Source organism: Tympanuchus pallidicinctus, unplaced genomic scaffold (genome assembly GCF_026119805.1).
Source record: "Tympanuchus pallidicinctus isolate F22 unplaced genomic scaffold, pur_lepc_1.0 scaffold1, whole genome shotgun sequence".
NCBI lineage: Eukaryota > Metazoa > Chordata > Aves > Galliformes > Phasianidae > Tympanuchus > Tympanuchus pallidicinctus.
The window spans coordinates 43,748,379-43,773,005 of record NW_026294618.1 but is presented as its reverse complement, the minus strand read 5'-3'; the positions used below and the strand labels follow the sequence as shown (position 1 = coordinate 43,773,005).

The 24,627-nt window shown below is 37.3% G+C and overlaps 1 protein-coding gene across 5 annotated transcripts in view; it reads left to right on the top strand.

The window, feature by feature from the left end:
• The window catches only part of WASF1 (WASP family member 1), a 79,198-nt gene that overhangs the window by 5,987 nt on the left and 48,584 nt on the right, over positions 1 to 24,627 (top strand). For 2 of the 5 annotated variants that reach the window (XM_052685765.1, XM_052685750.1), the window contains exon 2: positions 13,792 to 13,859. The exons of the other annotated variants lie outside the window; for them this stretch is intronic. The gene's annotated coding sequence lies outside the window, so the exon portion shown is untranslated. The remainder of the gene's footprint in view (positions 1 to 13,791; positions 13,860 to 24,627) is intronic. 5 annotated transcript variants of the gene reach the window in all.

Sequence of the window (24,627 nt, the reverse complement as noted above, 5' to 3'; positions counted from 1 at the left end):
TCTTAAATAATGTGTTACAGCATATCATGCAGCAGCACCTATTTGCCATAGAACCATGGAATGGCCAGTGTTGGAATGGACCTGAAGGATCACCAAGCTCCAACCCCTCTGCCACATGCAGGGCCACCAACCTCCCCATTTAATGCTAAACCAGGCTGCCCAGGACCCCATCCTACCTGGCCTTGAACACCCCCGAGGTTGGGGCATCCACAGCCCCTCTGGGCAGCCTGTTCCAGCACCTCACCACTCTCATAGTAAAGAACTTCCTCCGATATCTGCCCTAAATCTTCCCTCCTTCAACTTAGAACCACTTCCCCTTGTCTTGTTATTATCTACCCTTAGAAAGAGTTGACTCCCCTCTTGTTTATAGGCTGCCTTTAGGTACTGAAAGGCTGCAGTGAGATCAGCCATCTCCAAAGTAATGACCATGAGCTAGCTAAAATCACAGTTGTCAACAGTATTTCTGCAGTGTGATGCTGTTCACGTTTTGAGTACTCATGAACTTGTACCTTCAGCCACATTCAGGATGATGATGTGGGTTCTCATAGGTCCAGCCAGCTGTGTCAGGCAGGCAGCATCACTGTTGAAGAGCCATTGCTGGTACCAGAGAGCAGTTTTCCACAAATGATTGTCATTGTCATGCAATAACACAGCACCCTCTGCAGTGATTCTGGCACAGCACTTCAAGAAATTCTAAGAACTTTTTAGGAAAATGACAAGTACTTTATAATTTGATAATAGATGTGAACTTAAGTAGTTCAGCCAGCTTTTGTAAAAACGGCGTGCGGACTCAGCTGTACAGTGAAAAAAGGAAATGCTTGACTTGTTAAATCTTGTTCAGCCACTGGCCATTGAATGCGTGTGCAGAAGTGCTTAGAGAGGTCTTTTATGCTCAGCTGGTTTGACCTCTTGTTGATATTAAAGAAGAAGGCTGTGATTAACAAAAAATTAACAAAATTACAAGCTGAGTTTGCTATTTCTTTGGAAGCCTCGTCAGGGACAAGGGCTGTGATTCTAGCTAGCTTAAGACATCTATTTAAAAAATAAAATCTGAGTTTAAAGGGGTTCTATATTTCTGTGGGAATTAACTTCAGGAAATCATCTTCCAACAAGTTTCATAACAGAGGAGAGGTTCTGTGTCATACAGACCAAAATTGTGTATTTTCTACTAGCTATGATGTTTCCAGTTAGACGTTGGAGATTTTCTGTGGCTATTCTATCTTAATTTCTTTAAAATTCTTTCAATTTCTAACCACAAAAATGTTTTTTTTTTCCTGTTTAGAAAAAAAAAAAGGCAGAAATATTAGTTGGTTTTTTTTATTTTTTTTTTTCTTGTTGGAGGACAACTGGAACTCTGTTCTGTGCCTGAGGCAACTTTGCAGATAAAAACATATTTTAATTCCAGGATGATGAATGTACATGTCTTTAAGCTCTGGATTAGTTTATGTTCCTTTCGCACAGTTATCTACACAATCTGCTTGAAAGGTGAGAGAGGGGCTTCATAACCCTTTACAAGTACTGGCAGCATTCATGAAAAAGCTGATGGTAGTGATGTTAGGTTGAAGGAGAAGAGAAGGCCTTATGACTCCTCTGTCCTTGACCAATGCATTTTATACTCTGCTCACTTCTGCAATTGAGATAAACGAAGTGCTTCTCAACATCTTGCATATTCGACTCTTGAAGCATTAATATTTTCCTATATTATTTTGTGTTGAACTCTAGGGATCTTTGTAAGTTCACTATCTCACTCACTGATGGCTTACTAAAGTACTACTCTGTTGAAACTTGTGGACCCTCCTTTGGAGTGTCTTTATGTATTATGGCATAGCTTGTTACACTCTGAAGCAGCTTTTTCCTGTTGATCGGTTTGGTTCAATGCTTGGACACCTTAATGAATGCATCTACTTCTGCAGGCCTGTCATTTTTCTTAATATTGAACTTGATAGCAATTGAACTCTCTCTGACTAGTTTTTAGAGTATTCTGATAGAAGATAGATGACTTATTTAATTAGCGTTGTCCTAAGGTGGTACTTAATCAGAGGTTCAATGTAGAATAATCTCTTGATAGAGAAAATCTTACTCTGAATACTTTCAGAGTCAGTCTGTCAAATGAGATAGTTCCTTCATCTTATCTTTTGCTGTTCACTGGGATGCAGTGAAATGTAAGGATGTCTGTGTACAGAAGTGATCTGAACGGGTCATCTGTATCAAAGGCTTTGTGGAAGTGTAAGCTGTGGGAGGGAGAAAGTGTTGAAGCTTCTGAGAATCCCAAACCATATGATTGCTGTAGGTGTTCTAGTCTGTCCCTGATTCCTGTGAGTTTCTTTACTCACAGGCAGTAATCTTTCCACTGAAACCCTGTGTATTATTAGAGAAGGAACATTTTGTAAAACTATTAACTTTTACTGAACGAATAGATAAGTACATGCCTTTAAGGTGGAAGTGGCTAGAAAAGAAAACCATGAAAACTCTATGCTACAGTGAGAATGTACTGGATGTTAACTTACTATTCAGGCTGTTGATCAATTTTTATTCCAAAGCATGTTAGCTACATAAAACTAAGGGCTCTGCTTGATGGTAACTTCGCAGTAGGCTGAGAAAGACATAGAAGGACAAATTCTTCTTTGCCCCCTTTTTTTTTAATCCCTCCTTTTTCAGGAATTCATAGGCTCACATTTTAACTCTTTTGAAGTATGTAATCCAGGAGTTTTTAACTTTGGTTTCCCTCCTTCTGCAGCAGTAAGCTTTTCCTATGTGGTTTTTTGTTTTTTTTTCTTGTGACTTTTATATACAGTTTTTGAAGGTTAGTCTTTTGTACTAATTTTTAAGACATTAACGTCATTTAAGATCCCAAGGCACATCTGCTAGCAGTACTTATGGAATACTCAGCTAGCTCCAAACTTCAGCTGTGGAATAATTGATAGATGGCTTTTATTTCATGTTGCAATGTGAGGAACCTTTTGGACATTGTTGTTGAAAGGACTGGAGAAGCCTGAATCTCCTTGGGAATAGTACTTCAGCTCAGAAGTGATACTTCAGAAAAATATATTGTGTCAAAACCTTTTATCTGTAAGGCTATAGTAATGTTGAAATGCCTGGAGTTCTGTGGAGGGAAAATGGATGCCCAGCTCATTGCGGGATGCAAGAAACACAACATGCATTTGAATGTAATGGTAATCATTGTGCTGTTCAGAGGTGTGGGAGGATTGCTTGCTTGTTTATTTGAGCTCAGTGACAGCTCAAAACTGGGACATGGTGTGGTCCCACCGGAGTGAAAGCGTTAATTTTTTGGTAGAATCACTGTCTTTTGAGATGAAACAGATTTACACGTCACTTAGTAAGTCTTAAAACTATTCAGTCATAACTTAATTTCCAGATCAAAACAGTGGCAATTACTGATGTAATCATATTCTTTCTGTTACGAATGCTGTGGGGCTATATAGATGTAATTACGGTCTTAGTGCTTCAGTACACTTGTTGCCCAAAGTTAGTGAAAGTTTGTTAGTGGAAAATAAACTTCTTGCCTATTTAGAAAGTGGAAGTTTTGCTGATGCTGTTTTCTATTTGTGCAGCTGCAGGGATTTTTAAAAATCTATATTCTGTAACTAATGGTTACCCTGGAGAAGGAAATTTGTCTATTAAATACAGTTAGCTACTGTGTGAATTGGGCAGAGAAGTGAAAACTTTGTCCAAGGCCAACATGAGCTGAAATTTAATATGAAGGCTGCTCCAGAAATAATGCCTCCTATTTTATCACATTGGTCCAGGATGTCAGGGGTGGATGTTGGTGGTACAGCAGTAGAGGTTGAAGCTGCTCACCAGTATTCGTGGAGGAAGAAAAGCTTCAGAGACCTTGTCCTGCAAGAACAAAAGAGCAAGATTGCTATAACCAGGGGATTGTACTTGACTGTAAATGTTGGTGAACCTGACTGTTTAGAAAAACTGCCCACTGCTTGCTGCTGTGAATTCTGGATGAGAACTGTCAGGTTAATCATTTGGCCTTGGTATTCTGTCCTGTTTACTATCTACTTTTTTTTTTTTTTTCTCCTAACAAATAAAATGCAAAGAATGATGTCCAATGTCCTGAGAATATATATTTCTTTGAGGGTGCTGCCTGTGTTCTGAGTTTGGAACATTTATATTTTTATTTATTATTTATGTTTCTAATAAGAAAGAGTTTTAGGCAGTTAATAAATGAAATACAGAAGGGCTCTCTAGATGATATATTGTGTGTACCAACTACTGAGTCACGGGGTAATGCTTGCTATTGTGAATCTTGAATAGTTTTGTGAGAAGTAGAATAAATGCAGTGGGAAGGTGAATAGCATCCTGATTTGTTTTCTTGTAGCATCTTTAAAATCTAGTCTCCCTCCTGGAGGTAGGAGGTATAATTCTGGGCTCCCAGGAAACCAAAGAAGAAAATTCTGCTTTGGAGGAGGCAGAACAAATACAAAAGGTTGGCAACCATATCTCCTGGTCATATTTTATAATGGAAAATAAGAACATTGGATTTTTTTTTTTTTTTTTTAGTAAGTGTAAAACAGTTGTGTTCATCTTTAGTGGATAAATACGCTTGCTTGTAGTTTGAATCCAGCAGATGAAATCTAGAAAAGGGTTGAGTAAGAGAACTACCTCTCATCATTTCCATCTGTAGATTTCTAGATTACGCTGTCTCTGCCTTACAGCATGTGGGGAGTCTGGAAGGCCAAGCATAAGATGGGGCTAAAGCTACCGAGTTTGGTTTGTTTTCTGCTGTCTGCATACATATACTCTACTTTTTTTAATTAGATCTAAGGTTTAAACAAGATCTAACTTTAATGCAGAGTTGTTTGACTTTTTTTTGTGTGTGTGAGAATAAAGCTGTGCATGCAGTACTGAAGAATATCTCTGCTAAAGGAAAGATGAAACAGTTATATCTATGTAAATGGAGTAATGGTGTTTCTTAGTGCTTTTCCTGGCAAAACAAGGTATTTTTGCTACCTGAAAATAGACACCAGTATTTTTTCCTTTTCACAACATTTAAGTATTGAGTGAAGCAAAGTTCTTAGATGCATTTTGGGCAATTTACGTTTGTTTTATTAATGTTGAATTTATGTAGTATTTATATAATATTAATAATCTTGGGAACAGATAAAAAAAATAGGTGGAGCAGTAACTGTAGTATCATAGTTTTGCAGAAAATCACAGCTGTAAGAATGCAGAAATGTATTTGACAAGTGATTACAAATATATCTTTCTCACCCAAAGTTGGAAAGATTGTGTTCTTTCCTGGATGTATAAAGCTTCAATTTGCACTGTTTTCCTTCCTCTTGCAGTGGAGGATGAATTTATGAAAGCGATCTGTTTCTGTAGGCAATAGAAAAGCTCCGAGCAGAGAATTCAACACTTAGTAATGCTGTTCCATCTTTTCCAGTGCTTATTTCCCATAATCATTTCTCCCCGAGTCTTGTGTTGTGCTGTAAACCTCCGTTGCTGTAAGGCAGCTGCTAAGAACACAAAGTGAACCTCTTCATAAAGGAGTGGTTTTCAGTCCCTTTTCCTTGGAGCTCCTGAGCAGTCAGTGTGCTGCAGTTGAGTAACGCCGACTCGGTTTGTGCAGCCCTGCTCTGCTGTACCCCTGTGCTCACCTGCAGGGCACAGGTGAGGACAGGCAGTGCAGTGCTTTTCTTCTCTCCTGTTCCATCTGCCAGCCCAGGGTGGCCCCAGACACTTTATGCGAAGAGAACCTTAGCTGCAAGGGATCACCTCAATAGCATACTTCAGCCCGGCTTTAAAAGCCTTCCAGATTGATGGCTACTCTTTGAAAGATCTCTCCAGATGTAGCGTGACTGCTGCATTTTTAAGAGTAGAGAAACCTGCAGTTCCTTTAATGTTCTGTTGTGACACGTTTATAATGGATATTCTGTGGAATTCGTAAGTCGCTCTGTGTCAGAACATTTTGAGCTTCAGGTACAACAGTCTAATTGGAGCGAACGTTTCAGTCCATCCTCTGCCGACCTCTGCAATACACATTATTGCTTGGAATGGGAGTTGCATTCATTTGCTGGTTAAACAACTTCTAAGGCTGTATTCTGCTCTCAAGAGTGCAGTTTTCTTAATGGGATTTCTTGAAGATGGCCGTAAAAGAAAGACAATAGCTACTGCTGGAGGTATTAAGAAATAGAGTGCCATGCGAACAGGCTGGTTTAACTAACTCCTGAATGCAATTTTTCTTGATTCTTCTAAAAGTAATTCTCCTCCCAACATTAAAATTGACAAAAGTTGACAGCATGTGTTAGCAGACAGTGATGAAATGTTGATTTCTGCTTTTCTGAGTAAGCATTTAGGTTAAAAAATAAAAGAAATGTAAGCACCACAGTAATACAAACTCTTAGGTTGTTGCTGCTATCTTATATTGTCCTTATTTTGTCTTTTGATTTTTTTCCTCATTTCGCATTTCTCCTCTTTGTTTTTTTCTGCTGAATTGCTGTATTTTTTTGCTTAGAAAGTATGTGGTTTGAGCAAGACGCAGTAGCTTAAGTTGGAAAGTGAGTTTCTGTTGACAGTTCTTGCCATTTCTCTGCTTGATATGTGAACTCGTATATAAAATGCTTTCTTCTCTTCTTGTGGTAGAAATAAGCATTTTGTGTGTGGTGAAGCAGAGTGCTGGACTAGTTTCAGTGTGCAGATACCATGCAGTGCCAGTGTATTCCAACTAGAAACTCTTGAAGCAGGTGTCAAGCTCTACTTTACATTGGCAGGTGCTTGGATGCAAGTATGTAGAAGTCAACTTAATCATTGTAACTGACCATAATGCAAGTTGTAAATTAAAGATTTTTGCTTGGATTTTTTTTTTCCTAGTTGCTAGAAATTATGATACATAACTTTATTTATTTCTGTTATTATTTTAGTTCACAATATTAAAAATGAAGCTTTTCACTTTTTCAAACAGTTTAAAGGTAGGAACGCTGATAGATGTGCTGTCCTTTGCTTATTTTTGCAAAGCATCAGTTCATCCTAATGTAAGCAAGCAGAAAACTGCATTTAGTAGCAGCAGGATTTTACACTGAAAGCTAACATTTGTAGCAAGATAAAGAGGATGGCTAAAGAATCGTGTTTTGACTGGTAGTTCTAGAATGTACAGATGATTAAATTTGAAATAATCAGTCTAAGTTCAAGATCGATGGATGTGTATCTGAAGGGAAGGTAAAATTTGCTGTAGGAATTTTGAATTCCTTATGATGCAGTTTTAAAAAATATTTTTTTGTTTGAAATTGTTAACACTTCCCACACAGATGTAGTTTTTATGTTACGCTATCTAAAGCTTGCTCAGGAAAGAAGTTAGCTAACTCAGTGCATTTGTGTATGTGTAGGGCTTGAGAAAATACCTTTCTAAACAAAAATACAGTTAGTTTTAAAACTTGCTTGTGCTTTCACTGTAAGTCTGTGTGGAATTAGTGGGAACATAATAAAGCTGTAATCCAGGGTATGGAGAGTGGACTTTTTTTTTTTTTTTTTTTTACCAGCCTATTAAAACCAGACTTATGTGCAAATTTAGAGAATCTTGTTAATTTAGAAAGGAATGGATTCAGCTTGAAATGGATACAACTTGAAAACGTGTAGCTTTAAAAAACAAAACAAAAGCCACACTTTTCTCTTAAATCATCCTTTTAAGTCCCTGACCCTTTTGATTTTAGTATTAATATTGTCAAGGTTTTTCTGTAATTACGTACGTTCATACAGTGCTTTTATTATATAGAGTGTTACATTGAATCACAGAGTGGCCGGGGTTGGAAGGGACCTTGAGGATCATGAATTTCCAACCCCTCTGCCACATGCAGGGCCCCCTCATTTAATACTAGACCAGGCTGGGAAGAGATTATGTTAATGGGACAGCAGAAAGGGATTAAAGGCCAAAAGGTGTATTATGAGGGGGAACTGAATCCGGGAGCTAGAAAATGGAGAAAAGATAATTCTGGTGCTTGGAGAAAAGGCAAGGGAGTTTTAGAAGAAAGCTCTAACATCTTGCAGATACATTTGAGAATAAACAGAGAGAAACAGTAAGGGAAAGGAAAATGCCTTATGGGAAACAATAACCTATATAGAAATATAATTGGCTGGGAGGAAAAAGTAACTGAGAACAGAAAATTGGAGGAGTATGTAAGCAGAGAAAGAAGGGGGGGGAAAAAATACAGTGCATGCAGAGGATCAAAATACGTACTCATCCTAAGCCACAGGGCCACTTAAGAAAGGAAAAACACATGAATTTAATTAGTCTTATAAAAATATGAGAGGAGGAATATGGGATACAGAATTAGGTTAAATTTCTACTTGAGTTTAGAAATCCCATGTAGATTTGAATGGTGTATAGATGTCACTAAGAGCGTCTTATGGTCTGTATTTATTCACACAAGCATCTAGGCAGACTGATATCTTTTTGGCCTTTTTTTATTCATTCTGTAATTCTGTATACCAGTCAGGCTTTCATCTTTCATTCTTGTAGACGTTCTTTTTCTTAAAGATAGCAACACAAGATGCTGTGGAGCCAGTTATTTAAGTATGGGTATGAAGCTTCAGTAGCTTATGTTTTGCTTGGCTAAACAAGCTAACAATCTACACAAGGCCTCAGCAGTGTGTGGTTTTCAGAACAAAATCTGAAACTTCACGGCTAGGCTAATATGTTGTATGGAGTTCTTACCTCATTGATATTCTGAAATTGAGGCAGGAACCTTGTCTCTGTGTCTTTTTAATGTCTGTATTTTAAAAAGGAATGGTTTTGATATGGATTTTTTTTTTTTTATCCTGTAGGCTCAGTGAGTTTCAGAAATACCCTTGTAAGAGTATAAGTTGTCAAGAAAGTCTTGTGGTATCAATTTCATTGGGCAGCACCTGCAAATCACATCAACCTGCAGATCTGGGGTCTTAGGATAAAATGGATTAGGTACTTATCCAAGGTTTTTATGTTTTTTCCTTTTGATAGTTTACTTCTAACTTGGATTAATTTTCATCTCTTGTTAGTTCTTCTTTATGGCAGGAGTGGAAAGCTAGGAGAGGAAACTGCAGGAATGTTGTCTGTGCTGCTTAAAAAAGAGAAGTGATTATCAAGTTACTGCCAAAGTATTCATTGCAGATTTAAGCAACACTTTGCTGAGAATTATCTTAAAATGCATTTCTGCACTTATGAAGTTATGGGAACTTTGCAATTTCGGTAGAACCAGGCTTCCTATAAAAATGAGTGGGCTACAGTGGTCAGAAGACCATTGAGGTTCTTAGGTTCTTTCAGGATGCAGCCTTTTCTCCTGTCAGTTTTCAATCACAGCTTGCTTAGTTTTACACCAGTGGAGTTTTAAAAAAAAAAAAAAAAAAAAAAAAGTAAGGCATCCATGTAGGTTTGGAAATGGGTGACGTTGTGCATCAGTTGATCTTTTGTTAGAAATAACTCTAGTGAGCATTCTATGCAGTTGTAATGTTGTTCCTCCAATTATAGAAGTAAACAGCCCTTATTCCTAAATTCAGATTGTTCCACAATAAAATAATTATGGTAAATATGCTTTTTCCAAGCTAGAAATGTCCAAATCTGAGAGTCCCTTAAATGAACTTGATTTTAAGTGCAGCATTATGGATGGGGAAGCTTTGTTGATGAGCTATGGGTGTGAGGGAGTTTGGAATAAAATAGACATTAAGGGTGGCAGTTAAAATGTAGTAAGATTTTATGTTGTCAGTTCCGTAGGCAGTAGGAGGAGACTGTTCTAAATCAAATAAGCAGTTTGTGTGCGTAATTATCAGTAATCAAATGCCGTTTCAGACAGACTTCTTTAATTGTTTATTTTACAGGGAGAACAAAATATGAAGTTTATATTAAAAAGTTAATGGGCAGGAGAGGTTTTTTGTATGACACTGGTCTCACCAAACAATTCCTTAGTTTAGCATTGGGAGTGGTTCAGTTATCTGCTTCAAATGAAAGGATTCGGCTTTTTGTGGTTGTAATTCCAAGCTTCCTGCCCATTTCATTTTGTATTAAATACCACTGTTTAAGGGGAGTTAGTCCAGTAATTCTTAGAAAAACAGGTTAATTTGTCTGTATCTGTCTCCATCTATTCTTCTTCTTAACTTTGTAGCAGTATTAATTACTTTCATAAAACAGAATTATGGATGTGATGATTAGGGAATGTGGTTTGTCAAGCCCAGCTTCCTGCTCCACTCAGATGTAAGAAATCTGGCCGACATGAGTCCTGCCCACCATCTTTGTGAGGATGAGTCTTGAACGCTTACAAGAATAGACTCCAAAGATGGAGCTTTTTAATATTTGTCTTTGGGTCTAAAAATATTTCCTTTTCTAAGGGAAAAAGAAGTATTTGTATTTTAGTTTTGATCTTTATAGTGATGGGAAGTTATTGGTACTGAAGAGCTGTGTAGCGGTAAGCCTGGCATCTCTTGTAGTAGCAGCACCAGTGGTAGGCAGACAGTTGCTTTACATGGTATTACCTGTGCCGGTCTTCAAGGATGTCCTCCCAGTGGACTGGCAGTCTATACTACGTGTGCTGAGTATGTTTTATAAAGGAATTAATCCCTCTGTTTTAGGGATGCAAATACCAGCAGCTTTCAGAGGCATTACTTGTACTGAAAGGATGGCAAAAAAGGGCAGATATTTCAAAGATAATGGTACAGTCAGAATGTATCTGCACTGAAACCTGCTTTATAGTTACTTATTTCAAATGCAACTATTGATGTATTTTTATTGGTACAGTTAATATTGGGATTTTTTCTGCATAAATAATGAGATCAAACTAAGCTTCTTTCTTACCACTTTTATATTTAAGTCTTTCCTTTGAAGATAGAATTTGAACAGGAGGTGAGGGAATGAGGTTTGATGTATTTGTGTTTGAAGAAATTAGGTTTTGTTAATCTATTGTTTGTTAAAATTGTAAAGGGGGAAAAAATTGAAAGCTTGCCTGGCAACGTGATTTAGTAGGTTGTTTTTTGATATTACAGGTAAAATTAAAAGCATCCATCATAGTGTTGTGGATAGGAAAAATAAAATATACCTTAGAATTGTCATTGCAGTCTAATGTTCATCTATTAATAACAGAGAGAATAGCAAACAGTTTGAAGTAGTTGATATTAATGAAACTGAGAGGAAGAATGCAGCTGTACTTCTGTGTAAAAAATAAGAATAATAAAAAAAAGTACACAAATATATTTTTCCTGTGTTACTCAACTCTGATTTTGTTACCAGTTTATCAGCTAGGACTGCAAGCTAAGTCCTAAAAGGCTTGTATCCAGTAGCTACACAACAAACACTGCTAGTAACAATGCAACCCTCCTGTGCACACACCAGATGTTCTTTCTTTCTTTAAATTCATATCCAGGATAGCTGCTTTAGAGGTGTAAAAAGAAGCTGGATGTTCTGTCTCTGAAATTGGTTTTCTCCTGCCTTTGACAGCACTTCATTCTGTGCTGTAAATTGACGATGATCAAATACGGATGGTTTCTATTGCATTCCAAAAAACTGTCTGAATCTGTAGTGAATGCAAACTGGATGGCAGAGGCCTGTTGTGATTTTTCTGCACTACTATTTGAAATCTGTAGTGAATTTTCAAGTATTTTTGCTTTGGTACAGTGGTATTATATTGAAGCCAAAAGGCTGGGAAGTGTGGTGCTTCTGATCCCAGGCAGGGAACACTCGATCCGTAGTGAAGGTTGGTTTTCCTTGGCTGGAAACAGTGTCCTGTTGTGTGAAGCCGTGGAAAGAAGGGATGAATTTCCAATATGCTGCTAGATTTCAAAAGAAAAACCCAAGCAGAGTTGCTTATCCATCTTATGTTTGCCTTGCCTTTTATTTATTTATTTATTTTCCATCAGCCTGGTCTGGTATTAAATGGGGAGGTTGGTGGCCCTGCATGTTGTGGCAGGGAGGTTGGAAATTCATGATCCTTGAGGTCCCTTCCAGCCCTGGCCATTCTGTGATTCTGTGAGCTGGCCAGGTTAAACAAAACTGTAATCCCCTTAGATATCATGTCAGTACTGACTGTGGGAATGGATGATAGGATGCTGGGATGTCTGTACTTCCTGATTTGACTGCAGGATAAACAAAGGTGTTTTTTAAACTTACAATTAGTACACCTGCTGAAATGCAGGGTTTTTCCTCAGTGCTATTGCTCTATGACAAGAGAGTTTTTATAATTGTATTTTCTCATTCAGAAGAGCAGTAGGAGGAATAATTCATTTAAATATGCCAAATCATATTTAATTTGTTGCTTAGCAGCTGAAGCAAGTTACAGAAATCTCAGAGATGGAGCAAATACTGCTGTGGTAAAGGGATTTCAGATCAGTTAGCATACTAGCTGCTGTTGCTCTTGAAACTGTTGCTTAATATTACACTAGAATTTGCACTGAGGGGTGTCTTCTCCCAGCAACTCATGTTCTCATTAGCCAAAACCATTTTAATGAAACCTGGAATGACAGCAGGAGAGAGATAAGAGTTAAAATAAGCAACAAAAACAACTAAAGGGGACAATGGAAAAAAAGATGGGGGAAATTAAAAAAACAAAAATACTTTGCCTTCTGTAGCCTCATCAGAAGAGCACTTGATTGGATACGTGGATGAGAAAACATAACATATCTCTAGTTTGGATGTTCAGGAATTCTCTTGAAGCCAATTAAATTTACAAGTTATTTCACTGTGGAAGTACAGGTGTATGGAAAACACACTAACTAGTCGTTGTTATTTTGAAGGTCTGCGGTGTAGCTGATTCAGTTTCACACTGCATAGGGGAAACTATGTTACAGCTGAAGTTTTTATCATTTGGTCTTAATTTCACCATATATAGTTGGATACAAAGCGTAGTAATAACCATAGCGAAGACAAACTTTGAGCACAGGCAGTTCTTTCAGTGTTTTTTGTCTCCAATATTTTGTGCAGGAAAAAATCACTAGTAAGTTTGCAGTGGATCATAGTCTATTTAAACGTACCTTCAGGTTGATTCAGCAGTAAGATGTGTACAGAACTTCTGAATAAAAAAAGTATGTGAAGACTTTAGCCTTCAGCTAAGCATTAGGGTGTTTGCAAATACAACCAAACTGCTCAGGGTTTACTGAGGAGCAGGCTGAGCTGTGCAGAGGATGTTCATAGGTGACTTTAATGCGAGACCCGTCTGAGGGACTGCTATATCTGTAAAATTCCAAAGCTTATGCAGTGAAGATGGTGTAGGCTGCAAAATGTTTTTACATTTTGTGGTCTCAAGCACGCCTGCTGTCACGAATGATTCTTCATGAAAACTTAGAACCATTTGGAAAGGACAGTCCTTTTCGTCGGCCAGGTGGTGTATGCTGATCTCTGTCCCTTTGTTACCCAGCTTGCAGCCTACAGTCAGTTTTCCTTCCTCATCAGTAAGGAGTTAAGAGTTGAAGCTCTCATGCGATGACTACAAGGGTGATTTTTTTTTATTTTTTTTCAGCTGCCTCCAATTCCTCAGGCTTTTTTTTCCCCTTCTTTTAATTTGTTTTGGTACAAGGATAGTGCTCACTGCTTTTTTACGGTTTCTCTTTCTAGTTTAAATGAGTAATCATTTTGTGTGGGCATCATCAATTTGGAGGGGGCTTTTGTACATAGGTAACTGCTGCAGAAGGATGCTGAATATTTATGGAAATTTTTTAAATTAGCAGAATATTTCTTACCCTAATATAGAGAAGGAAATATATACTTTTCAAAACAGGATATGGAAACTGTTAACTGAGTTTTTAGCTCAGATTCTAATTTTATGAAGAAAAACACAAACACGGTACAACCTGATTATTTCTTTTCTCTTTTAGCATGAAATGTATCTGCAGTTCATTTGTCTTCGAAGAATTTGGTTTATGCAGCATCTTTTTGTTTAAAGGTATTTATATACTTCAAATCTTAATTGGATTTAGTAGCACATGTGAGAAGCATGGGAACTATCTATTTTCTTTCATATTAGAAAGCTTAAAGGGATAGAGAATCTTTGTGGAGTACTTAAAACTAACACTGTAAGACTCTTGGCAGAGGAGCCAAGTCCTCAGATTCCTTATACCCTAATCTCAAAATTATTCCTTCTCATTTTTTGGCATCCAGAATTGAGTTTCAAAGTCTTTTTTTAGACAGTTGCAAAAATGCAGGTTACAGAATAGTGCAGACTTAAACACCGTACTTATTAGCTTTTCGTGTTAACATCCAACCTAGTCTGTTTTGGTTTTTTTGTGTTGTGGGTTTTTTTTTTTTGTGTGTGTGTGTGTTTTGACAGACCTGGGTTTTGTTGTTGTTGTCAACACTTTCAATGGCAAAAAGACTGAAAAAGATGCTGGGAGCATCACTGTGTTTCACTGAAATTCAAAGATAATGTTGCCAGTTGACAGTGGACATCTAATGGACAGTTTGTTGGCTGAGTGAAGCCTTAACGGAGCTAGTCTGCAACTAAGCAGTGAAATCATTGGAAACGATCTGTTAGGTGGTAGTTTCTGGCTTGAAGCATAATATAAGACCAACTCCTGTGGAGGACATCTGTTCTTCTCTAAAGTTATAGTCAGGTAGACTTTTCTGCATGTTGTCTTTCATATGAGCCATAGGCTTATAGGCCAGAGGCATTTAGGTTACAGACACTTTCTTGTCATATGCTCGATTCTAGGAGGTGGTCTCTGCATTTCTGACATGATCAATACTTGTTGCATTCTACGTGTGCAGTACAGCAAAGCACCAGCATCAGGGTGCTGGGTTATATAGGTGAGGTCTTCTTCCATCTTCTCCTTTTCTCCTGCAGCTGTATGGTCTCTGCTTTGGGACTGGCTGTGTGTCTCACAGGGAGGGAATGACAGCCAGGTGTCAGTGAAGAGCAGGCTGCATTCACAATGCAGTTGGATTCTTTGGCAGCCCCCTTCCCTCCACTGTGTGTAAAAGTTCCTAAATAAAACGTGGACTTCATGCCAAACAAATTGGGATGATTGGCTACAAGTGTATCTTCAAGTAGGTCATTCAGGAAATGGTTGTATTCCAAAGGGGCTGGAAATATTCTGATGCTCGTGCTTTTCTCTCTATTTGGTGTTCACCAACCAAGCACTGGATTTGCTGTGTTGAAATGTCAGAAATGAGTATATTCTAATTTAGTGAAGCACTTGGTTCTTGACCGTTTTATGCGTAGAAAGAAAGTTGCTCAAATTACTCTAAAATAAATACATATATTTTTTCATTTGTGGGGTGTGGAAATAAACCTCTATTAAATCTTTCTGACATCTCTGGTTTTTTCTTTTCTGCATTTTTTTTTTCCTGGTCAGTGTAGAGAATAGGGAGGGGACATTGAGCACCTGTAGAGAGAGATGAACTGTACTCCCAAACCAAGAAACTTCCCAGAAGTCTCCCTGGTCTTTCAGCTGCCTCCACCTGAGGAAATGTTAATTGAAGAGCCTAACCTTTACATACATAACAATGCCATTGAGGTATTTGGAGATCATAGTGCTAGAGACTTTAAAGTCAGCACATTTAAGTGGGACTGGGGCAGACTGTGGATTTTTAGGGAGAAGAAAAACTCAGTTATGATCGTCTCAATAAAATTCATTGAAACAGACACAGCCCAATTTGTTGCTGTCTTTTAGCTTAGTGCTGACTCTTCACATAAGCAGAGAAACTACCGAAGAGTGCCTACACATCTGTCCCAATCTCTGTAAATTTATTGAAGGATAAATACCAGGGGAGGAAAAATCTTGTGATTCATTGAAATTATGTATAAAACTGTCCCTGTGCTGTACTCAAGCATATGATAAACTAACTATAACTTCTAATGATGGTTATAATTTGCTTAATTTAATGAATGGATAGAAGTCATAGAATATGTAGCAAATGCTGCTCTAAGTGCCTCAGTGTTGGTTCTTAATGTTTGTTTTCATTGTGATTAATACAGAGTTGGGTATGTGTGCTCTAAATGTTCATGACAAAATATTTTATGATATAAACAAAAACCAGTTGGCAGATAGATGAGGTGGTAGTGCTGTTGTTGAGGGAGACTTGGGCAGGCTGGAGAAACAGGTTGGCAGAAACCTCATAAATTTCCACAGAGAAAAGTTCAAAGCCCTGTATCTGATGGGAAGAATAATTCTAGCAAACTGGCATGTGCAGAGTCTTTACTGGCTGGAAAGCAGCCTGGTAGGAAAGGAACTGGAGGCCTGTCTAAGTGTGAACAAGCAATTCATCTTTGTGATGAAGAAAGCCAGTTGTGTGCTGAGCAAGATTGGCAGAGAATCTCCAGTAGGTCAAGGGAGTTAATCCCCCCCTCAGGCATTACAGCTGGATCTACTTGTGGGCTGCTTATTGCAAAGGAGAAATGGACATCTTGGGGTAAGTCTAGTGAAAAGCCATAAAAACATTGAAGAGATTGGTGTACCCGTAGTACAAGAAGACAGTGAAAGAGCTGGGATTGTTTAGTCTGGAAGGCAGAAGGCTAGGAGTATCTTGCCAACGTGTGTAGAGGGGGAGGAAGGAAGATAGAGCCAGACTCTTCTCAAACAATACTGAATAATCACATCTTCTCGTGCTAGCTGCTAACCAGCTTTCATTTTAACTACTGTCACTTTAGCTGTTAGATAATTGTATGTTTTCTTGTCTTTTCATGCCTTGGCTGGGTATGGGGCTTGTTTGTTAAGCTTTAATGTTGATTATCAAATGGAAGACTGTCCTCATTCTTCTCTATTTGCCATGAAACGGATGGGAGGTGGGAAGGAAGGAGGAATGAGGCTGTACTGAAAACTGTGTTGTAGTATGTCATCTTGTGAGTGATTTGGGGTTTTGTGCATCTCAGGAGAGATGTTTTCTGAAGCTGACTTAGCTCCATGCAGTCAATGAAGTTATGATCACTTCTTTGAGTGATCCAGTTGCCTAGCTGTGCACATACTTGCATGTAAGTCTCTGTTTACTTGTTCTTCTGCAATAAGTGCATTGCATGAGTATACAGTCTGAGGTAGAAGACTTAAAAATGTATTTCTCATGCATACAGCTAATTATAGCTAGCTGCCTGGTTTCAGACAATAATTTGTTCTCAGTGGCTTGACTGGAAACTCGAAAAGCAGGATTTCTATGTGTTAGCAGCTATTACTCTGAAAATAGTAAATAGTTCTATCTGTCCATTTTACTGCAGTAGTTGTTGAAATCTATGTGAAATATTAGAAGTTTTCTAGAATTTCTGTCAGGTTGTTTAAGTCTTGCATTAATTTTTTTTATTATTCATAAAGACTTTACTAGTTGCTCATCTTTATAATATCCTTTTTGTTTGTGGAAATAAGGTGTCATAAATTACGATCAGTACAATAAAAGGTGAACACTTAAATATGGAAATTACTTCTAGTAAATAGAACTTTAGGCAGCTTACATTGTGCACAGCATTTCTGAAAATTCTGAGGCTAATTTAAACAGATACAGGGCGTGGGAATTTAAGTAGTTTAAGAGTTGATATCTATGTACTTATATACAGATTAAGCGTGGCTAGTAAAAAAGCAACTGGTGCCTTTAAATAAATAATCTCTCTTTTTTTTCCACGTTTTTATGAGTCTTCATGTGGGCTGCAGAAGCTGAGAGATCTCAGACCTAAGCTTCCTTTTTTATTCCTCTGCCTCTCTGCGTGAGGTAATGCATTCTCTTCACCCAGCAACGTGAAGCTTTGTGGCAACTGGCAGAAGGGGCAGTCAGAGATCCAATATGCCAAACTGAATTGAAATGCAAAGGAGAGACAGTTTATTGAACTAAATAAATGAAAAATAAAGGAGGGAATGCGTGAGGATATAAGGTGAAGACAGAAATTGGTGTAATGATATGAACAATGGAAATCAAGATAATCTGATCTCAGAGCAGGTTTGTCATTTTCAGCTGTGGATATAAAGAAAAGAAAACATCAGGAAAAAAAAATCCTCTTCCCTCCTCGTTGCCTATTGCTACAGATATCACTGACGCATCTCATTCTACCTGTAGGTTTATGGTTCCTTAGAAATGCAAAAAGTCTCCCAAACCAATTTTTAAAAACAGTTTTAAGTACGCTCTCTTCATCTCCTTTTGATAATATCCAATGAAATACTTAAATACTAGTTTAATGGCTTTTAGGACACAAAGTGAGAAAGCTTGCCGATTGCCTGTTAAAGCATACCTTATGCTCTAGTAAAAATGGTTTCATTTTCAACTTCATTGCAGTAACTGAGGAGTCAGGAAGCTACATTAACTTTATAAAGTCAGTATTTCTTGAGTTATTTTGAAAATCAGCAGATTAGTTACATAGCTAAAGATCTAAAGTGGGCAAAATTGCATGCACAAGGAAACTATTGTTTTGGGTTGCATAAAGCACTTCAGTGGTATTTACATGCAGTTGTAGAACTGGAAGGAAAGAGTGTGCAGTATGTGCTTGAGCACAACAAAATGTGATTAGTTGTTTGTAACTTGTATGCAGGTATGTTTTAGTTAGGTTTGTTTTTTTTTTTTTTTTTTTAATCATAAAATCTCAAAGTTGGAAAGGACCTGCAAGACCATGTAGTCCAACCATCCTCCCACTACCATTGCTACCACAGCACTAAACCACATCTCGTAGCTCCTCATCCAGACGCCTCTTGAACACTGCCAGGGATGGCGACACCACCACCTCCCTGGGAAGAGCACAGATATGGAAAATATGAATTTTAATTGTGCCTCTGCACTGGCACGGCTTACTGTTTTTAAGGGGAAATAACCTGATATGAAAAAGCTGAATTCCTGCCTAGAGCAAAGGTGAAGGTTATGATTTTGATTTTTGTACTTGCAACCAGTAGAAAGAACTCATGAAATACCATGACGTTCAGCATGAATTAGTTATTCAGTTCTAGTTGAATAACCCTCTGAAAATCTTTGAGGGGGAGACATAATGATTTGAAAAACATGGTTTTTGTCTTTATTTACAGAGGGATGGATTTAGTGTGGTGAGCTTTTTTCAATTTTTTTCTTATTTTTCAAGTCTGAATCTTGAAGACAAAATAAAGTTGTGATGGAGAGATGAGCCAGGAACTTGCAGGAATAAGAAAATAATACTGTTTCCCATAAGAAGCACCATATTTCAGTTTTGACCACTTGTGGTAAACATGACATGCTTCCATTTGATCTTGCTTCAAGTGCTTTGATAAGCTTATATATAGAAATGTTTAGACTTACTGAGCATAGATGTATTCTCTACTCTAATGGAGTAGAGAAGCTAGGATAGTCTCTTAAGGGGAATAAAGAATAATAAAAAGATTTCTCCTCTGACCCCCCCCACGTGCATAGTATTTTAGTGAAAACAGTAGATTTCAGACATTTGAAAGATGAAGATGGATGAGAAGTTGTTTGTGGTGTAGATGAGGGTACTGTGTAACAAAACTATGGCAAGGAGTTTTCATGCGATTTGTGACATTAGTAGTGGATGTGTACACTGGCAGTATGAATTGATTAGCAAGATGATAGGTATTCCCTAAATCATAAGTTACACCACTTCTGTGTTTCTGCTCTTTATTTAAGTTGCTAAGTCAGTTTTCATAAAAGTTGTCTTTAGAAATCCATAGTTAGCCACTCTCAGAAACTCAATTCTGAGCTGGCTGTTTTGAGTTGGTCTGATAGCTCTTCTGGAAAAGGCTTATTTTAAAAAAAGAAAAAAAAAAAGGAAGGCTTGAAAATAATGGGAAGAAAGCTTCTGCAGATTAGTACCTATTAAAATGCATGTGTAAGAGGAATAAGATATTTTTCAAAAAACCCAACAACTTTGTCTAGAGGTGTGTCATAGCTGTGATTAAAACACAGTAAAAATGCAAAGTGCTTTGCCTGCAGATTAAAAATAAGAAGAGAACTATGTACTACCTAAATCTGTTGGAGGAATTCTGGATAACTGAAAATAGTAATTTATTACCCCTTTTTTAACTAAAACAAAAACCCATCGTTCTTAATGCCTGGTATGTACAAAATAAAGATTCTGTTTATCTTGACCACAATATTATTTTTTAATTTCTTCTGTCTTGAGTATATTTATCTGTTTTCTTTTGGCCTCGTTCCTAGGAATTGTTTGGACAGAGTGGAGCTACAAAAGCATTCCTTTTAAGTCTGTTTTTAGGATTGGAGCTTCCACAGTGTTTTGGGTTGGAGACTGATCTGTTATTTCTAAACTAGAGGCTTCTTTTCAATCATTGTAGTAGAGCACGAGGTTCTATTTTTAAGAGAACAGTTGAGATCCATGTGCTTCTTTTTCTTTCTTATTTAAATAATAACTGAGTTAGCTATCTGAAGCTTCAAAGCTTCTTTGCTAAGAGGAGAATAGGAAGAAAAAAGTGGGGAAATCACCTGCTGATGTAATAACAGCAAACTTAAGCTTTTTTTTTTTTTTTTTTTTTTTTTTTTAATACATCTCCTATTTTATATGGCATAGTAGAGATTTCACACAGTAGAATTCTAAAAATTGTGTGATGAATGTTTGTGTTTCACGATGATTGTCATCATGTTTTTGACGTAATGGAATTGTGCTGATAACCGTGTCCTAGACCAGTTTTGATTCTGCATTGCAACACTGACTGACAATGTTAGTGATTTCAGAAAGGGCACATACAGCACCTTTTATTCTTTATATGATATATCTGATGGCAAGCATATTATTATGATCTTTTTTTTTATGTAATAATTGTAAAAGCAGTTTTATATCCAGAAATTTAGCTATGGCATTTCATACTTCTTCTTGTTATATGTTTTGTTTCTTTGGCTTCTTAAAAATTATGAAGTAGTCATTTTCCGTCCTCTTAGTCTGGCTGCTTGATATGATCACAGTCATCTAATAACACTAAGAACTCTATATACATATTTATAATACCAATTCTGGTGTATATGCCATTTTTTCTGGTTTTGTTCAGCTGAATTGGCACTTAGAAAACATTCTGTGAGCCTGCCCTCCAAATGATGTCAGTGAACACTAGCATTCTAGAACAAAATTCAGCTAAGCATTCCTATCAGTGGCAGAAGATAGTCACTGCAGTAGTGAGGTGGATGCTGGTGCCACCTACTTAAGGGAATAATTGTCAAAGAAAAATCAACATCCTCATCTCTGAATCTTTTCAGGAAGGCTTAGAAAACAGTATTATTTCTTTTTCTTCACAAATTTTTATCTTCACTTCCAAGATTAGTTAAACACAACTCTGTCCTTCAGGGCTGGTCTGTAAAGGTGTTTTATCCTGGTACCATCAGCAAAAGAAAGAATGAAATGACATTTTGTTATTAAATGTATTATAATCCACATGGAAGAAGGACAGTGTTTTTGTTAGCTCCTGTCTAATGATAAACTAATTAAGGTGGGGTGACTGGTCTTTCTGTAACACTTTTCAGAGTTTGTATTTTAAGATACTGTTTTTCAAGCTATTTTTTTGTGGAGTACGTCTTGCTGGGAGTGGATGCCGCTGTCTAAACTACAGCTCTGTGTTGGACTGTGTACACTCTCAAGGGTAGAACATACTGTAAGAGCTATGTGTATAATTATTTGGGATTTGCTGCTCTAGAAGAGACTTCTTCCACAGGAGGCAGGTCAAAGAACACCTTGCAAATCCTACAGTGATCTGAATTGTCTGTGCTGAAATAACTCTTATCGTTGCTAGTTCACTGTGTGTTATGTTTCAGTTTTATTATTATTTGAGAATCAGAGCTTTTGCTGGACCTCTGTCCAGCATGTTGATAAAAACTTCTTCAAAATATGTGCATTATGTATATGTATGATTTTTGGAATGGTTTGATATTAGGATTCTGAATTTGAAGATAAATTCACTTTTTTTTTTTTTTTTTTTTTTAAAAAAGCTATAAAACCATCCCATATTCTCAGTTCACAAGTTTGACCAAGTGCTGCCTTTGTGGCCTTAAACTAACAAACAGTTCTTTTGCCAACTGCGTCCATTGGATCTCTCCTCTACAAAAGACCCATTTCTTAATTTTCTCCTTCCTTTCCTCCTCAGGGTCAGCTCATGCTCCATTGCCAGAACTGTTGAGAAAGTTATTCCACAGAACTCTCCTAAGAAGTCTAAGGACAGAGTAGCACTACTTCCTGAACTATTAATCAGTGGAAGCAGCTTATCAGATGCAAACATCTATTCCTTTTTCATTGTTGAGTAGATACACAATGAATGTTTAAGCCAGAGTGGTTGAAATGTTTATTCCATTAATGCTGCTTTCTCTGCTAATGCTTATTAAGGAGAAACTCTATCTTTAAAGTGCTTGAAAAGAACTTTCAAGATCTTTTGGCAAGAGGATTAAGACAGATTTATTTTTACAGGATATACTGCTGCTTCTCTGCAAGGCACAAAGCAAAAATATTTTAACATTACTTGATGATCTACACTTGAGTTTTTCACATCTACTACTACCAATAAATAGTGCTAATAGATGAAGTGACAAAAGTGAATAATAGAAGCTATTTTTACTTCTTAACTGTAAATGCAGGCTTTTGGTAGACACCTGTAGAAAACCTTCTAACCACTAACAGAGTGGCACTTTGGAAACCAAGGGATGAATAATTTGTGGTTTGCTTGTTCTGGCATTTGTTTCTTTGTTGTTTTGAGTTTTTTGTTTGTTTTATAATTCAAATTTAGTGAGCTCTAGAATTTTAGGAATGTATAAGCAGTGGAAAATTGACAAGCAAGACTTGCAAAATAATTTATTTTCCTAAGCCTTAAAAATTCCTTTATGGTGTAAAGATTCCTGTATGATTTATCTGTTGATAGTAAGCTCTACATATTTTTCTTCATGAGGAGGCAGAAGGGGGGAAGAGATCATTTTTAGGTGCAGCTGTATACAAAGTACATGTGCAATCTTGACTTAAAATAGAAGTAGCCACAGAAGCTGTCAGAAGTCTTGAAAACATATGGATTTGAGATGTGCCTTATAATAGGATAATTCACTGTAGCAGGAAGGATTAGATGACTAAGTGAATTAAAGATAAATGGCGCTTCAGAATTTTAGAGACTGTGCATAGGTGTATCAAAATGCATGTGGTCTTTGTAAAGGCAATAAAATAATATTAAGGAAAGTGTGATGCTGAACATGGCTGCTTTATACACAGTCATCACAGTTGATGACAACTGGCTTCTGAGGTAATAAATACAGACTTAACTTATACTTGTAATGTTCCCTTAACTGTGAAAAATACTCTCTTTTCAGACAAAATATTAATTTTGAAGTTGTTAATGTAGAGAAACAGTTGTATTGGGAAAGATGACAGTAATGTTAGGAAAAGCAGATGTGAATTTTCCAGCTTAATTAAACTTGCAGATCTGCAGGTGGAATTTTCAGCAAGACATGGTTATGTGAAGGGGTGAAGTGTGGATGTACAGAGCTGACACAAAGCAGAGAAAACCAATTTCAGTCTCTGTCTATGGCGCTGGCAAAGAATGAGAACAGGGAAGGTGTGCATACGGCTCTTCTCTAACACACATGCCCAGCTTCCAGTACTGGACGGTTTGCATTCAGAATTTCTGAGGTCAAGAGAGTGATCTACAGAAACACTGCTGCTTAGCTGTCACTGGTATATAAAATTTTGAGCAAAAGCTGTCATAAATTGTCAAGCCTTTGTGAATCTGGAGATGCAGCTGTTAGCCCACTCAGGTGCCTGAGGGCTGCTTGGAAAGCATGTGTGCACATTCTTGCTACTCAGTTTTCAACGGTGCGAGCCACTAGGAGTCAGCTGAGCATTTCTGATGTGCCTAGACAATAGGAGGTTGAGCCCAAACCACAGCTCTTCTTTCTTTGCCAGTTTTGAGAGACAGAGAGAGAGATTAGGATACCAGTGCCTGTATCCTAATCATGAAGTTATTCTAGAAAGTGGGATGGATTTGAATAGACAGGGAGTTTCTGCTTAGTGAGCCTGGGGTGCTCTGTGAAAAGTGGGAAATAACATCAGTTCATCCACTTGTCTGGATGCAGATACTGTGGTTAAAAAAAACTGTGGGGAAATGTTTAGAATAGTTTGAGATGCTTGCTTCAGGTGTAGCTTAGGTAATTAAATCCACAAAAGAATGAACATTACAGAAATGCTTTCTCTTACATGTTTCTTTTTGGCTGGTATAGGTTTTTACTTAGGAAACAGTATTTTGACTACTCTTTTTCTATACCTATGACTCTTACGTTCATAGTATAGAAAATGAAGGAGCTTAATGCAGTCTGCAGCTTTCTCCCTATAACCAGCTGCCTTATTTCTTATTCTTTGGCTTTGAGTGCTGTGCCTTACTTTGGTTCTGACTCCTTGCGTTCTCTTGAACAAGAGCTGTTAAAGCTGGTACAGTTAAAATTCAGTGCGATCACTTAGCACACGTTTATTGACTTTGATGGTTCTGTATATAGAGAACAAAAGACTGCATTTTTCACTTTTATAAAAAAAATTATCTCAAGCATTCTGAAAACAACCTTATCTTTGATTACCAATGAATGTATCTTTAGTGGAAAATAAGTGAGCTATGAAAAAATATTTCAAAGGGTCTCAGTGCAGAGTATAAGTTGGATAGTGTGTACATGAAGAAAACTTCCCTGGTACAACTTGCATGTGTAATAATACAGAACTGTACTGGCTGTCATGTGTGTGTTAATGTTATTCAGTATTTAAAATATAAAATAAATAAAAACTTCATTATAGTCCATCAAAA